The 17,406-nt window shown below is 39.6% G+C and overlaps 1 pseudogene; it reads right to left on the bottom strand.

The window, feature by feature from the left end:
* Positions 1-600: 600 nt before the first annotated feature.
* The window catches only part of LOC146811154 (homeobox protein Hox-D13 pseudogene), a 30,416-nt pseudogene continuing 13,610 nt past the window's right edge, over positions 601-17,406 (bottom strand).

Here is a 17,406-nt window from a genome sequence, read left to right as displayed (position 1 = left end):
GCCAAAGAACTGTGGCTTTTCCAAGAAAATCACGTTCACGTACATTTCTAGAACATGTCAGACTGACATCGCTTTCTTAGACGACAGCACAGACATAATATAAACACAAACCCCCACACACATATGATGCACAAACGCACATACACACATATGCCATGTACACACACACACCATGCCCAGACCACGCACACACGCACCATGCACGCACACACCACACACACATACCATGTATACACACACACACACCCCACATCATGCACATGCACCGTGTATTCTGTCTCTCTGTGAAGCCACGCATCTGCCTTGGTCGTTCAGTTTCTTAACATGAGTGTTCTGTAATGAGCATTGCTGGCACTGTTTTAGCAAACATCCTGGAAATGCACTGGTGATTTTTCAATAAAATTCACAAAACATTCCTGACTCTAGGGCACATTTTTAACAGTCGAATTAAGTGAGTAAATTGAAGTGTATATGGTTGTAAATACTGAAATCCGCAAAGTATTTGCAAAATCTACCATTTCAGATCTGACCAAGAAAAGGCAGTGGGGTTTGGCAAAAGTGCCCCAGGTTGTCTTTTAGACAGATACAGCTGTCCCAGCCTCACCAATGAGAAGGATAAAAGCCCTCAACTGTGAAGGATGACTTCCAGAAGTGTGCAGCCTGAGGCTGCTCCTTGGCACAGTACACCCCGCCGCTCCAGCCATTCGCCAGAGTCCATGACGGGTAGCTGTCCATGGAGATGTATGCTTTATGCCTGGGTTTGCCCGGTTCAAAGCCAGACACCATGTCGATGTACCCTGGCATGTGCTAATAGGGCCCGGGGTACCCCTGAAAGTAGGAGACTTCCTTGGACCACGAGGGCCCCTCGCTGCCCTGTGTGCTACCCCCGCTGACCAAGGCGAGCACATCCATGTACTTCTCCACTGGGAAGGCGCCATAAGGGGATGGCTTCAGGGCGATTTGCTGGACACCCACCCTGTGGACATGCAGCAGCTGTAGTAGCCATTCCCAAAGTGGTAGCCATAGCCAAGAGAGGGCGCGCTGCCCCCGTGGAGCCATCCTTGCCAGAGTCTGAGGGCGCACCAGTGGATGATCTCTCCGGTCCCAAGAAGGTGAAGCCAGATGTTGCTCTGCCAGCGGTGAGCCTGAAGACATTAGGGAGGCAAGGAAGCTCTGGGCCTGGTCATTGGAAGAGGTGCACTCCGCTCGGAGCCCTTCATGTCCCTCTTACGGGCCTGCACACGGCACTCTCCTCCATATCCGGCCAGGCATGGCAGAGTCAGGCATTCCCTGAAGCAGGTTAGGTCATCTTGGTGAGGTTATAAACAATAACCTCCAGCCAGAGAGAGGGAAGTGGGTGGAATGTGTGTGCAGCGTGGCAAGTGCAAGGCCATTGGCCATCTGAGACAACATGGTCCTAGAGTGCTCAGAACTTCTCTGCCCTCAGTCCCCTTCACCAGGTTATCTCGCACCCAATCTCCTGCGCACAGGTCCTTCTGCAAGAGGAGTCTTTTCCCATCCGACCATTCAACAATGAGGCCTTCAGCACTCTGCCCCCTCGCCCCCCACCACCACCTGCCACAACAAGGAGGGCTCTTGCCTCCAGCACAACGACTACCCACATCCCCTTCCACAAGGATTGATTCTGCCCCAATCCGGCCCCCATCCCTCCTGTCCCCTTACTGTCCCCCAGAAGGAGGAAGGCCCCTGACCACTGACCCTCAGCAAGGAGGAGGGCTCATGCACCCACACTCTCCGCAAGATGGGCCATTGCGCAACATGCCTATCCAGCCAGGCCTCCCTGCAAGGAGTCTGCTGAATACAACCCTTCATAAATGGACCCGTGTCCCCTGCACCCCAGCACCCATCGGAAAAGCAGCTCCTGCCCACACACTTTCGCTTCAAAGGCATGTTCTCCATCAAGCCCGGGCTGCGCATGCACTGGGTTATACGTTAAATGAGTCAGGGGCAGGCGTGCAACACCCTTTGGGCTCACCGGGCTTCAGCCCCCGCCCCCCCCTGTTGTGTGTATCAGCCCTGCTGAGACAGATTCGCTGGCTGGCGACCTTCTAATTGAGGCCGCACCCGAGTACTTCACAGGTCCTTAAATGACCATTTACTTATTAATGAGGCTTTTGTTGTGTTTCACCCCTTCTTAGAGCCACTCTGCCTATGGCTGGAAGAACTAACCCCCCCCAAAATATTTGTCAGCCCCCCAAAATTTGGCTCTAGTTGCCCGCCTGGTCAGGGGAGACATGAGGACAAGAGGCAGATGTTTCCAAAGCCCAGACTATGCCACTTTCCTCTTGTAGGGCACATGTGAAGAAGCGCTGAGATTAAATTAAATTAAATTATAATTGGTTGCACTCAGTTGTGTAAGGCAGCGTAGAAGAAACAAACTGTGTAAATTAGATGCATGCATGGTACATGTTTAGAGGGTACCATTTGAAGAAGGAGGTTATCTCCTAAAGGGCAGACCCCCTTACAAAATAGAGCCGAGTGGTCAGGCCATCCTTCAGAGTGAGGTTGGGGGCTTGCTGCCCTCAGTTGTTGTGTTAGGCAGGACTGAATGAAAGAACCTTGTAAATACATGCAAGGGATGTGTTTACGGGCTACCCTCTGGTCAGGGATCCTCTCAGAATGTCATCATTCCTCACCCAATAAGTTGTCAGTGGGCAGTGAAAGGCGTTGCCTCCCTAAAGGGAGGGGTACAGGATTCAGCGTGCAGATGCTTGTGTAAAGCAGTGGTGAAGAAAGGGGCCTTTTATATATATGCATGTGATATGTTTACAGGGTAAGCACCCTCTCTCCTTAAGAGCAAACATTTTTCATTTTTGGGGTACATTCACCTCCCACATACACACAATAGCCTTGCAATTTACCACTCACTTAACCGTGGGGATATTTTAACAAGTGCTACGAGGCGGCAGTCGGTCGCAAGGGAGCTCTTTGCAAAAATAATTGAACCAAGACTCTATGGAAAGTCGTAGGTTGGCAACAACAACCAAAACAACTGCTCATGACCACATGGAACCTCATGGAGGTCTGTAGTCAGGGGCCTTCAATCCCTTTACTCGGATCTAGGAAAGGTGTAGGGACAGGGGAGCTTGGTATATTGTACAGAAAGCATTTACACCAATGAAGGCGCCTTCCAGCTTCAGAAGTCATCACCAGTTGCGAGCTGTGTGTCTGTCTATGAGCAGACAAAGGGACGTACACTGCGCACTTTGAAACTTGTAGTGTATTAAGAGAGGCAACCTGTATATTAGAAGTAGAATTTATATGTGTGTTTATTTGAGTGCACACGTGTAGGCAGAGGGAGTTTTCAACACAAGTTTCTCTTACAAAACATAAACTGTAATTGTATTTGAAAATAAACCCAATGAAAAAATGCACTGTCTCATTAAAGACTGAAGCACATCAATAAAAGCTTTTCCGCAAAAAAAAGAAAAAAACGTTTGAAGGCTTTACAAAAATGTTTGTGCACCTCGAACAATTCATTGAATCAGTAACTTACATCTACACAGAACAATTCAGTGTCATACCATGAGTTCCTGCACTTTTACACTAACTTGTTAGCATTTTAGTATCGATCTGTGATGTGATTTGTTTTAAAGTACCGTGAGTCAACTATTATGGTACTTTTAAGAAGTCAGTTTTTTGCACTATTGTAGCCTGAGCCCAACGTTTCCTTAATTCTAGTTGTGAAGTTCTACTTCTAATGATTTTATTTTATTTGTGAGCAACAGTGGCTGAATATGCACATTGTTCTAGTGAGCAGTATGAAGGTACTCTCAGCACGAGTGATCACATTTAACACCCTGTAATGCAGATTTAGTAGAATTAACATTCATGTGTCTGAATGCGCATTTATGCGAGTGAACATGGGTGCATCTCTGTGCATTCGATACTGTCGCACATGCCATTATGTCGACATAACATCTGGATACACAGAGGGAATACGTTTGTGAGTATTGTATCCGTTATCTTTTCGGTGGAGGTGTTATTGTTCACTGTGGTTATGGTCGTCACTCTTTCTTTTTTCTTCAATCAGGTGATTATTTTGTATGATTTTTAAAGTTCTGCCTGGTTCCAGTTTTTTCTAGGCATGTTACAAATTTCTCATTTTTTATATATTTGTTTTAAATATGCTAAAAATCAGTTAAACAACCTATTTTAAATCTTGGTCAATTTTCGCCAAACGTCTGGCACAGATGAATTATTTGCAGAATGCATTAGAAATTTGCTTTACTATGACCAAAAAATGCCTAAGTTATGAGGAGCATGCTCTTTTAAAAGTTGCTCACAGAAACTGAAATAGGCTTTCAACACACAATTACGAATGTGTGTGACACGCATACACACACATACACAAAACAATGGAAAATCTAAAAATCTGCAGAACAAGGTTCCAGTCTTGGCGTCGGCTCCACATCCTGTGATTCTGGGCACGCCGCTCAACCTCCCGGTGCCTAAAAGATTATTGAGACCTTATGTATTTGCAACGTTTGCTCATATAAAGTGCTCCAATTTCTCTTGGTTCTTTCTGCACCTTTCTTCCTCTTTCTGCACATATCCTACCTCTGTAGGCATAATTAGAAACTATAATTTAAAAAACCTTTGAAATTCTCTAAAAAAACATAGGTTTTAGTGACATTATAGTTAGAAATTAGCATTTAAAAAACCTTAGAAACGCACTGAAAAAAACCACAGGTTTCAGGGACGTTAAAGTTAATTGGACATATCACACGTACAAAACCAGAGAAATTCAGCCGTTATAGTTAGTTCAGCTAACTATAACTCGCTCCCCCGCAAGGCACTGCTGATGACGTCACATATTACATCATTCATGACATATTTTCGCCAAACGTCATAACTTTACATATTTGAGCAATACGGGGATCTGTATGCAGAAAATGTCAAATTATGTATTGTATTGTAAATATATATAAAATAATCCATATGTTTTTACAATGTATAATATTTGAGTAATAAGTTTACATTGAACATAGGATGTTGTCTATTTCGATTCAGGCAAACTTAGCACTTGCACTTTAAATAGGATCCTCACAGCTTGAGCCATTTCATGTGATCAAGGCTGTGGGGTGGCCGAAACACGTCATGGCGGACTGACTTGGTGGCAATAAAGAATACAATGCACCTCCTTGGGTTCACACTCGTTTATTTCTACGAAGGAAAAGCAACAACATAAAATCTATTTAAACAAACAGTCTAATATAAATTAAAACATGAAATAAATATTTATTTTGAAATTGAAATGCTGGGAGTGCATCCTGCTAGCAGAACAACTTTGGGACATATCTATCTATCTATATATATATATATATATATATATCTATCTATATATATATATATATATATATATATATATATATATATATATATGTATATGTATATATATATATATATATATATATATATATATATATATATATATATATATATATTACCTACTGGCGGTCGCCAGTAGGTAGTTATAGTTAGGACCACGTTTCCATAGGAAAACCTCAACATTCTATTTTGAATAACTTTGGCGCCGGTCGACGAATCCTCGCGAATTTCTCAAAATAGGTGGGGCGTCAAGCGGGGGCTGAGATAAAAGGGGGGTCCCAAAACGCGTTTTTCCCATGCATTTTTCCATAGGACCTTTAGACAGGGCTACAGCCCGAACGGCTGAACAGAATTTAATGAAATTTGGCAGAGAGGTAGTCCCCAGGTCAAGGAAGTGCCTTTTGTAGGTTTGGTGTAAATCTGTTCAGTAGAATATGAGAAAATAGCCTTTAAATCAATATATATATCTGAGCCAGCTTACGGTGCGCTTACGGTACGCTTACCGTACGCGTACGGTGGCGTGCGCGAGCGCGATTCTGATTGGCTCTTAGATCTTAGTAAACATTCGAATCGGCCGAAACCAGGAAGCGGCGGCCGCCATTTTGTCTCTCGCACTGAGTGTTGTTTATCAAACATGATGGCCAAAAACATGTTACGGGGCTGTTTTGACAACTCCCTCCCACATAGTCATGTTGAGGGAGTCCACAAACATCCCCCAAGAGCAAAAACGGTTTTATTTTTTTTTCGACAATTTCGCGGGGTACGCTTACCGTACGCTTACCGTAAGCGTACGGTAAAAAAATAAAAATAAAAAAAACACTATCCACACTTACCCCACCCCCTGTGCTTTTGGTGGCCGAAGGCCACCAAATGTACAGGGCTTATTAATAGGTAAAAAAAACTAAATTTTGGCAACATGAAATTATAAAATTGAAATAAAAAAAACACTATCCACATTGACCCCACCCCCTGTGCTTTTGGTGGCCGAAGGCCACCAAATGTACAGGGCTTATTAAAGTTGATAAAAACCGTGCACGGAACGAACTGCGTTAAGTGGGCGCGCACGCCTCGAATGGCGTAAAGTAACTTAGCATTTAAAAAACCGTACATATTCACTGAAAAAACCATAGGTTTCACACACGTTATAGTTAGGAATTAGCATTTAAAAAACCTTGCAAATTCACTGAAAAAACCATAGGTTTCACACATGTTATAGTTAGCGGAAATTTTACTGATAAAAAACCAGTGAAATTCCCCCGTTATAGTTAGTGCAGGCAACTATAACTCACGCGACCGCAATCTTCTGCTGATGACATATGTGTCTTTATGAAAAAAAAATATTTGTAATATATGTATAGCTAAAAATGTATGGAAGAAGACATGGGCATATAAGTGTCTAAATACAGTATTAGCATCAGCAGAGGATTGCGGTCGCGTGAGTTATAGTTGCCTGCACTAACTATAACGGGGGAATTTCACTGGTTTTTTATCAGTAAAATTTCCGCTAACTATAACATGTGTGAAACCTATGGTTTTTTCAGTGAATTTATATATATATATATATATATATATATTACCTACTGGCGGTCGCCAGTAGGTAGTTATAGTTAGGACCACGTTTCCATAGGAAATCCGCAACATTCTATTTTGAATAACTTTGGCGCCGGTCGACGAATTCTCGCGAATTTTTCAAAATAGGTGGGGCGCTACGCTCCGCTCCTACCCTGAAAGTCTCGGGGGAATTAATCAAGCGGGGGCTGAGATAAAAGGGGGGTCCCAAAACACGTTTTTCCCATGCATTTTTCCATAGGACCTTTAGACAGGGCTACAGCCCGAACGGCTGAACAGAATTTAATGAAATTTGGCAGAGAGGTAGTCCCCAGGTCAAGGAAGTGCCTTTTGTAGGTTTGGTGTAAATCTGTTCAGTAGAATATGAGAAAATAGCCTTTAAATCAATATATATATCTGAGCCAGCTTACGGTGCGCTTACGGTACGCTTACCGTACGCGTACGGTGGCGTGCGCAAGCGCGATTCTGATTGGCTCTTAGATCTTAGTAAACATTCGAATTCAAAACCAGGAAGCGGCGGCCGCCATTTCGTGTGTTTCACTCAGAAAAAAAAGAGTGATATCTTGAAAAGGGGGCAAGGAGGGGAGTTACAGACCCCCTAACATTTGTAAGGGGGCCAAAGAAGGACAGAAAAGTACAAAGAAAACATTTATTGATTTTAAAAAAAATCGCGGGGTACGCGTACGGTAAGCATCAACGTACGCGTACGGTAAAAAAATAAATAAATAAAAGAAATGAAATGCAGATTTAAGAGTTTAGATATTAGGGGGCTCTAAAAAGAGCCGTTGTGTTTATGAAGTGATTTTTTAGTGGTACCTACTAGTAAGTACCGATGCAGAGTCTAAGGTTCAAGAGGAAGACTCTGTTCCCTTCATCATTGAAGTGCACACCATCTCCTCTATAAATGTCTTGCATGTCATAACGCAAGTTGTTGTGGTAAATGGAACCCATACCATAGTCACGGAGGAAAGCAGAAACAGATTTGTTGACGTGCTTTCTTGCTTTGTCAATCTGCGGACAGAAATGATTGGACCAGTTCCATTTTTGCCTTTGGCATATGTTAGAGAACACAAAGGCAGTTTTAGGGAAAAGTGAAAACAATTGTGCAAAGGTGTCCTTCATAAGCATTTCCAGACCTACCCCAGTCAAAGTGCCTAGGTCATTGCCACCACAGTGCACTATTATGAGGTCAGGGTGTTGGATTTGCATGAAGGATTTCACCAATGGCATCAATTGGTGCCACTTTAACCCTCTCTGACCAATCCATTTAATGTCTACATTTGGCAAAGCAAGGTCTCTCACCATATCTGTTTTCTCTGCATACTTTCCACTCCAGAAGACATAGCTGTGCCCTACAATCCACACTGTGAACATCTTCAAAGGAGAACTGGATGCACTCAGGAGGTGTAATTCAGTAGAATGGTAAAAAGAAATGAAAGACAGTTTGGAAATGGAGGCATACATATTTTTTTCATAAACAAAAGAACTGATTGGCTGTTTCATACCATTCTAGAATAAAAACTAGGCTGTATGTGTAAATTAATAGAAGCATGTTTTGTATTGGTACAGAAAAATGTGTTACCAAAGAACAGTATTATGGATTTGCTGTTAGGTTTGAAAAGTCAAGCACTCTTGCTCTGTGGAATTGAAACATTGTTTGGTGAAATTCTGACCTAACTCCACACAGCAGTGTTCCATGAGCTGTTGCTATGGTAGCAGGCAGAAGTCAAGTTGGGGGAAGGGTACTAGGCAGAAGTCAAGTTGGGGGAAGGGTACTTTTGGAAAAGGGTTGGTTTTCAACCAATAGAAATGTGTGATTACATTTGAAAAAAAGGGGGAAGCACTGAGATTTGAAATTAACATGTATATGTGTGGAAAAAGAGAGGGAACGTTTGCCATTATCTGGTTCTGCTGAGAGGAGAGAGGTGTAAAGAACAGAGATCCTGGCTCTGATAATCTGCTGTTTGAGTGCCACATTTCTTTCACAGCTAACTAATTTTAAAGGTGAGTTTAGAGTTTGAGAGGGGATGTATATGGTAAATTGAGAAATGAATAATAGAAATGGAATTCCTTTTGTTGAAGTTGTGTTTATTATTTTCTGTTTTGGGAGAAATTTAAATGTGAGGACCATGTAAAATAATATGGGCTATGTTTTCACCATAAATTAAGGTGTACTGGTAAAAATAAAGAATACTTTAAGGGTTTGAGGTTGGACTCAGTAATGCAAATACATTCAGCATCACTAAGGCTGGTTGCCCTTGCTGGAGTGTAGGCAGTCACCCAGGTTACACATGGTGGTGGTCTGAAAAAGCAGTTTGGACATGTGCTTTTTTAAGAATCTGAAAAGTGGATTCATAATGTGTCAGTCTGTAAAAGTGTTTATCACTTGCCAAAAAAAGAGTAGTAAGTGTGCTTTCAAATTGGCAAAGAAATTTCGTTTTGTGACAAATGTGAAAACATGACTCTGTGTGCAAATAGGAATTACAGGCAGAGATTTATTGCGTATTGCTCTGGTGATTTCACAGTTGCATTAGATGGAAAGGGGGAGCCATTTTTTAGTGCAGAAGCAGACTCTTAGCACACACCCAGCTGCTTACCCTGTGGAATCATGCACAGTATTCACAAGCGAGTGGGGTTTGAGGTTTCAGTCAGTAATGCAAATACATACAGCATCACTAAGGCTGGTTGCCCTTGCTGGAGTGTAGGCAGTCACCCAGGTTACACATGGTGGTGGTCTGAAAAAGCAGTTTGGACATGTGCTTTTTTAAGAATCTGAAAAGTGGATTCATAATGTGTCAGTCTGTAAAAGTGTTTATCACTTGCCAAAAAAAAGAGTAGTAAGTGTGCTTTCAAACTGGCAAAGAAATTTCGTTTTGTGACTAATGTGAAAACATGTCTCTGTGTGCAAATAGGAATTACAGGCAGATATTTATTGCGTATTACTCTGGTGATTTCACAGTTGCATTAGATGCAAAGCGGGAGCCTTTTTTTGGTGCAGAAGCAGACTCTTAGCACACACCCAGCTGCTTACCCTGTGGAATCATGCAGAGTATTCACAAGCGAGTGGGGTTTGAGGTTTCAGTCAGTAATGCAAATACATACAGCATCACTAAGGCTGCTTGCCCTTGCTGGAGTGTAGGCAGTCACCCAGGTTACACATGGTGGTGGTCTGAAAAAGCAGTTTGGACATGTGCTTTTTTAAGAATCTGAAAAGTGGATTCATAATGTGTCAGTCTGTAAAAGTGATTATCACTTGCCAAAAAAAAGAGTAGTAAGTGTGCTTTCAAAATGGCAAAGAAATTTCGTTTTGTGACTAATGTGAAAACATGACTCTGTGTGCAAATAGGAATTACAGGCAGAGATTTATTGCGTATTGCTCTGGTGATTTCACAGTTGCATTAGATGGAAAGGGGGAGCCATTTTTTGGTGCAGAAGCAGACTCTTAGCACACACCCAGCTGCTTACCCTGTGGAATCATGCATAGTATTCACAAGCGAGTGGGGTATGAGGTTTCAGTCAGTAATGCAAATACATACAGCATCACTAAGGCTGCTTGCCCTTGCTGGAGTGTAGGCAGTCACCCAGGTTACACATGGTGGTGGTCTGAAAAAGCAGTTTGGACATGTGCTTTTTTAAGAATCTGAAAAGTGGATTCATAATGTGTCAGTCTGTAAAAGTGATTATCACTTGCCAAAAAAAAGAGTAGTAAGTGTGCTTTCAAAATGGCAAAGAAATTTCATTTTGTGACTAATGTGAAAGCATGACTCTGTGTGCACACAGGAATTGTTTTTAGATATTTAATTGGTGAAGGTGTTATTGTGATTTCCAAGTATACGAAAGGGGTTTATAGTATTTTAAGATTTCTAAAGAACATAAAAAATGTAGTAATATATTTAAATAAAATAAAGGAATTTTTTTTTAGTTTTTTTCAGGTATTGCTGAAGAGCAGTGAACAAAATTTAAGATGCCTACAAAATCCAGAGTAAAGAAAGACCACAAAAAAAACCTATATTTGAAGACAACTGGAGGACCTAAGTTAGTGGGAGATGCTCATGTTGGGAAAAAGAAAAAATCTTCTGGTAAGCAGACAAAAATTTTTTTAAAGAACATATTCAAAAAAAGGAAAAATGTACAAAATGTCTGTACTGGAAAGAATGTTTTCAATAAAAAAGGACAGGAAAAAATTGAGAATTTAGTTAATGCAAATATACCTTCTGCAACTAAAAAGATTAACTTAAACAGAAAAACAGCGTTTAAAGAGATACGTAGAAAAATGTTTCAGAGAAGAATTATGTCCAATTTGATAAAGGATGTGAAGAAATATAAGCAAAAGGCTAAGTTTTATAAGAGAAAAAAAGAAATTGAAGCCATTGCAGCAAAGGCATTAGAATTAAAAAGGAAACTATTCATTTTAATTTTGAATAGGATGCGTACATTAGATAAAATGTTTAATGTACTGAAATCACAAAGCAAAAGGAAAAGAGTAGTGAACAGAACAAACTTTTGTAAAGTGTTTTTAGGAAAATGGATGCATAGTTCAAGTAGTGAACCTTTTTTTAATGAAGAGAGCTATTTTCAAAGTAATAGTTTGCTGCATGCAGTTGACACCAGAGGTCGTGCTTACGAAGTGAAAAATGGTTGCATAATGGAGAAGGAGATAATGGTTCCAAGAGATGAGGTACAAGTGATGGCGGATGAGGCTATGGGGAGACGTCCTAAAGCCCCAGTGTACACTTGGAATTGTAGTAGTATTTGCACTGTGCGTCAGGAATCTATTGATAAATTTCGTGAGTTTCTAAGAGAATATAGTAAAAAAAGTGTAAAACAGAAGATTAAGGTGCTTCAAAGTCTAGATCCATGCAGAGTGAGAGAGAATACTGGTTTGCAGGGTCATTCTCTGGCTTGTCTATCTAGAAAAGTGTGTAATAGTGGTTTCCATCATTTTAGGATGCTGGCTGTTCATCATACTGAAATGAGAAAGTTTGTGAGACGGTTGTATTTTGCTAAAAGTCCAGCAATAAAGTTAGATGAATTGAATAGGGCTCTGTTCCGTGGATCGGTATCAGATGTAGAGAAGGTTGTTGATGAAATTCAGTTTTGTTACTTTGGTCCTGAACAAAACAGTGCAGAAAAGGACACAGTAAATGAGGAAGAAGTGGAAGAGAATGTAGAACCCTCTGTAAGTAAGACATTTAATGATCACATAACAAATTTTGCAATAATCTCTAATGAAAGACCAAATATTACTTGTATTTGTTGCCGCAGAACTTATTATAGAAAACAAACTAGGAATGTTGATCTCTACAGAAAGAGTGAAAATGAAGATAATTATAAGTGGAAGGATTTTGCCACTTATATATTTCTTGAAAATTGTTTTCAATTGGGTGAAGATCAGCGTATTTGTAAATACTGTTACAACAAGTTAGAGGAAAATAGAATGCCGACCAGAGCTGTACATAATAATTTAGAATTGGATGCTATTCCTGCTGAACTTTCTGAATTAAATACATATGAGTCTATACTCATTCAATGTGTTCATCTGTTCCAGACCATAGTACGTATGGAGCCCAAAACTGGTAAATTACCTCCTTCAGATTTACTGAGAGGTTTAAAAGGTAGAGTGGTGTATTTGCCCTTGAATTTGAAAAAAAATATGGAAACTATTGATGCGGATACTTTGGAAACTGAACCATTAATTATTCTGGTTAATGGTGTACCTACAAAGAATAAGAAGATTTGGCAGGAGCTGGTAGATGTACGGAAAGTACAAAGAGCAAATTTGTATTTGAAAAGGAATAACAAATGGTATGAATCAATTTATATAGAAGAAGAAGAAGAAGAAGAAGATTTACAAGAAGACACAGAAACACCAACTGGACAAATTGAAAAAGTGGACAAGTCAAAGGAAGAAGAAATTTATGAACATTTTAGCATACATCCTCTTCATTCAAAAGAAGTTATGGGAGACAATATTGATCTGTTTCAGATGAAGAAAGCAAAAGGAACTCCCGTGAGTGTATGGGAGGAGAGCTTGGAAGCTCGATGTTTTCCCCAGCTGTTTCCTAAAGGAAAAGGAGGATGATACGATGAACGTCCGGAACAGATTCCAGCTTCTGAGTATCGGACTACAAGACTATATGCTGAAGATCCCAGATTTCGACAAAGTATTCCTTATTTGTTCCATCTTTTATTTGAAAGCGACTTGTCTGCACTGTCTTATGCAGTAAATCACATTTTAAAAAGTGGAGTACATTTACAAAGTGTGTCTGCTAAGGATTTTATGGAGAAAGTGCAGCACCGAGATGATCATTTGGAAACACAACTGATCAATCTGATGGCTTGTCAGCGTGGGACAAATGAATATTGGTACAGACGCCATGGTGAATTAAAATGCATGTTACGGAATTTAGGAACACCAACATGGTTCGTTACCCTAAGCTGTGCTGAGTACGCTTGGGATGATTTACTGGATTTTCTACGAGAGGCAAATTCAAACATTAAAAACATCGAATACAAGACAGGAGGAGAACTGTGCTCATTGGATCCGGTTAATGTTTGCAGATATTTCAATCATAGATTTGAGGCTATGATGTCGTTCATCTGCAATAAAAAAAATCCACCTCTAGGAGAAGTAGTGGATTTCTTTTGGAGAAAAGAGTACCAGGGAAGAGGTGCTCCTCATATTCATATGCTGTTGTGGATCAAAGAAGCCCCAAAGTTTGGAACAGATGCTGATGAAGCAGTGTTATCTTACATTGAAGAATATGCAACATGTGCTATACCAAAAAACACAGAAGAGAAAAAGTTAAAGGAGCAAGTTTTACGTTTCCAATGTCATCGGTGTGGAAAATACTGTCGACGGAAATACAAGAGCAAAGATAAATACTACACTAAATGTCAATTTGGATTTCCTAGACCTGTTCTTTCAAATGGAAGAGTAAACAGTTTTATGTCATCTGTGAGACATACTATCACAAGAAAATCACCTAAGAATACCTACAACCTTAAAAGAAAAGAAGAATCAAAAAATATAAATGACTACAACCCAGTCATGTTATCCATGTGGAATGCTAACATGGATATACAGTATGTAGCTGACAATTCCATTGCTGTTGCTCGATATGTAACGTCTTACATTACGAAATCAGAAAAAACAGAATTGAAGGAAATGTGGGAAGAGATTTCTCACGAGAAAACTGTCAGTAAGAAGCTGTACAGTTTCAGTTTGAAGATGTTATCGCATCGAGAAATTGGATCCTACGAATGTTCAGATACGTTATCTTCTGCAAGTCTCTACTCGAAATCAAGAAGAATAATTTGGGCAAGTTTAGGCCTTGCAGCAATGAGAAATCGGGTACTGAAATCTGTTGGAGAAATGGAATATTTGGCCGAGAATGACCCAGAAAGTACAGATATTTTGAAATCAAACATGTTGGACATATATTATCCCAAGAGAAGTCATCATCTGGAGAACATGTGTCTCTATGAAGTGCTGCAGAACTACATTTATTCACGGAAAGCCACAGAAGACATCAACAATGGAAAATATAAAGTCATTGGTGAGGAAGGATGTTTGGTGAAGCAAACAAAAGGAAGTTTGATAAATCACAGGAAGCTGAGTTGCGACACTACTGACAAAAAGGAATTTTACTACTTGGCTCTTTTACAGTTGTTTAAACCATGGCGTACAGAGGATGAACTACTGGGAGAATTTCAAAGCTATGAAGATTCTTTTAATGCTTGCAAAGACAGCATACAATGCAGTACATTCTCAGCTTATCTGCAAATGTTAAATGAAGAAATTGAACAGGAAACTACAATTGCAGCAGAAATAGCTAGAGACAGTTCTCAGGACAGCCAAAGTTCAGGAACACTCACTCAAGATCCCCTAGGACAACCAATCGTTGAAAATGAAGCATCAATAGCCATGAATGAAGTGGAAACGGCTATGAATCAAGCTCAAGAAGAATTTATAGACTTACAAAATTTGGAAAGACAACTGAACAAAGAGCAGCAACAAATTTATGAAGAGATCAGAAACAAAATTGATCACGGATTTCTACATGAAAAAAAAGAGTGCTCATGCACATCATTTCATCCAATCAGGATGTATGTAAGCGGACAAGCTGGAACTGGAAAAAGTTTCCTTATAAAAGTCATCAGAAGCTACCTACTGCAAAAAACGGATTCTACTTTGTCTTGTGTGGTTACTGCTCCAACTGGGTTAGCAGCATATAACATAAAAGGAATCACTTTACATCGTTTGCTAATGTTACCAGTGGAGCATGAGAACAAAATACAATACAACAAGCTAACTGGAGAAGCATGCTTGGAAGTTTCAAGAGTATTGAAGAAGATGCAAGTTCTCATTATTGATGAGGTGAGCATGGTATCAAACTTAATGCTTGCCTTTGTGCATTTAAGAATGCAGCAAATTCTGAAGACAGACTATGACGTGTTATTTGGAGGAAAACACGTCATAGTTTTTGGAGATCTTTTGCAACTTACTCCAGTTAAAGGACAACCAGAGTTTAATACTGTGACACATGAAGACACGAAGAAGTCATTGGGAAGCATCGGTAATACAAATATTTGGTCCTTCTTTGAGTACAAGGAACTTACTACTAATATGAGGCAAGCAAACGATAAAGAATATGGAAGTATTCTGAAAGATATCAGAATTGGACTACTCACTGAAGCTGGCACGAAAGCATTACAGAGTCGACTGCTACATAATTTATTTCCAAAGGAAGAAATAGTTGCAGAGAACATATACAAGAACATTGCAGAAAAGAAAAGTGTCATTTGCTTAATGCCAACTCTACGTGAATGCTCAATATTCAATGAGGAGCTTTTGAAATTGGAAATGGAAGATATCAGGAAATTGGAAGCAGTGGACAAAAATGAGGATGGAAGAATTACTGTCACATTAACAGGCACACTGAAAAATAAATTGGATTCACTAGAGAAGAACATTTCCAAAACAGCTGGATTAGAAAAAAATCTATATGTTTGCATGAACTGTAGAGTATTTTTAAGGAGAAATTTGGATGTTGAAAAAGGTTTAGTTAATGGAGCTATGGGAAGAGTTGTGGGTTTTATTAATTATCAGAAAAAAGATGGAATTGAATGTTTAAAATAAAATTTGATCAGATAGAAGAAGTAAAAGACATTTGTCGTTGTTCAGTTCGTTTCATGCTTGTGAAAGACTTATATGTACGTAGGAAGCAGTTTCCATTTTCTCTAGCATATGCTGTAACTATTCACAAGTCTCAAGGATTGGCTGTAGATTGTGCATTTGTGAACATTGGTTCAACTGTGTTCAAAGAAGGTTTGGCATATGTTGCTTTGTCACGAGTGAAAACATTATCAGGATTATTCATGATAGACTTTGATGACTCAAAAGTTAGTGCTGATGCAAATTGTGTAAAGGAGTATAATAGATTAAGAAGAAGCTATGCTCCTCATTTACGTCAGTATCCTGTGTTGGAGAAACGTGTAGTTTCTCGTAAAAGGAGAAATGAGAATATCTGTAATGAAGATGTAGAGAGGAGGAAAAAAAAGAGGAGTGATGTAATTGCAAGCAAAAAGAAAAAGGAAAATGAAGAACAGGTTGTAGGATGTCATTTTGAAAATAGCTCTGGTGTCAACTGCTACGCAAATGTAGTGCTGAATGTTGCATTTTATCTGGAAAGTGTGCAAGAGCAGATAATAGTAAATCAGGGAAAAAGATTCTGTTCTGAGTTGAGTCTCCTTTTTCAAAAGCTGAGTAATGATAAAACTCAAATAGAAAGTGCTACTGAAATTAGAAAACTTTTAGATGTATGTTCAGGACGAACACAGTTTTCTCAAAATGTACAGCAAGACGCACAGGAATTCTTGATGTTTTTTCTTCAGGTACTGGAAGAAGAAGGGGTTCCCATTGAAAATGTATTTGGTCTCTCTTATAAATGGGAACATAGTTGTGAAAACTGTTATAATATATGTGGCTCTAATGTTGATTCTGAAAGGCTTATTTATTTAACATTGCCAGAAAGTAAAACAGTCACTTTTGCTAAATTAGTTAAAGATGTTAATCATAGCATGGAATGCAGTGAGTGTCAATCTGACATGTTTTCAACGTTAATTTTAAAGGAATACGGACAGTATGTAATTTTAATGATGCAACGCTGTAAAGCTGATGGTTCAAAATTAGATACTTTAATAAAGAAGTTTACAGGACAGCAATTATCAATTTCAGGAAAAACTTTTGTAACAGTTGCAATAATTTTCCATGATGGACCTACTGTAACTTCTGGTCATTACACAGTGTATCTTAAATGTGAAAAAGGCTGGACACTGTGTAATGATTCCCAATTGTTTTTTAAGCAACGTTTGCCTTTTGATTTAGCAAATTCCTATCTAATCTTCCTGAAACCTAAATTTTAGAGAGATTTGGCAACATCTGGACAAAACATTTTTACCATTTTATTGGATTACCATTGG

Source organism: Triturus cristatus, chromosome 7, assembly GCF_964204655.1.
Source record: "Triturus cristatus chromosome 7, aTriCri1.1, whole genome shotgun sequence".
NCBI lineage: Eukaryota > Metazoa > Chordata > Amphibia > Caudata > Salamandridae > Triturus > Triturus cristatus.
The sequence above is the reverse complement of the archived record's forward strand: the minus strand, read 5'-3'. Positions and strand labels throughout refer to the sequence as shown.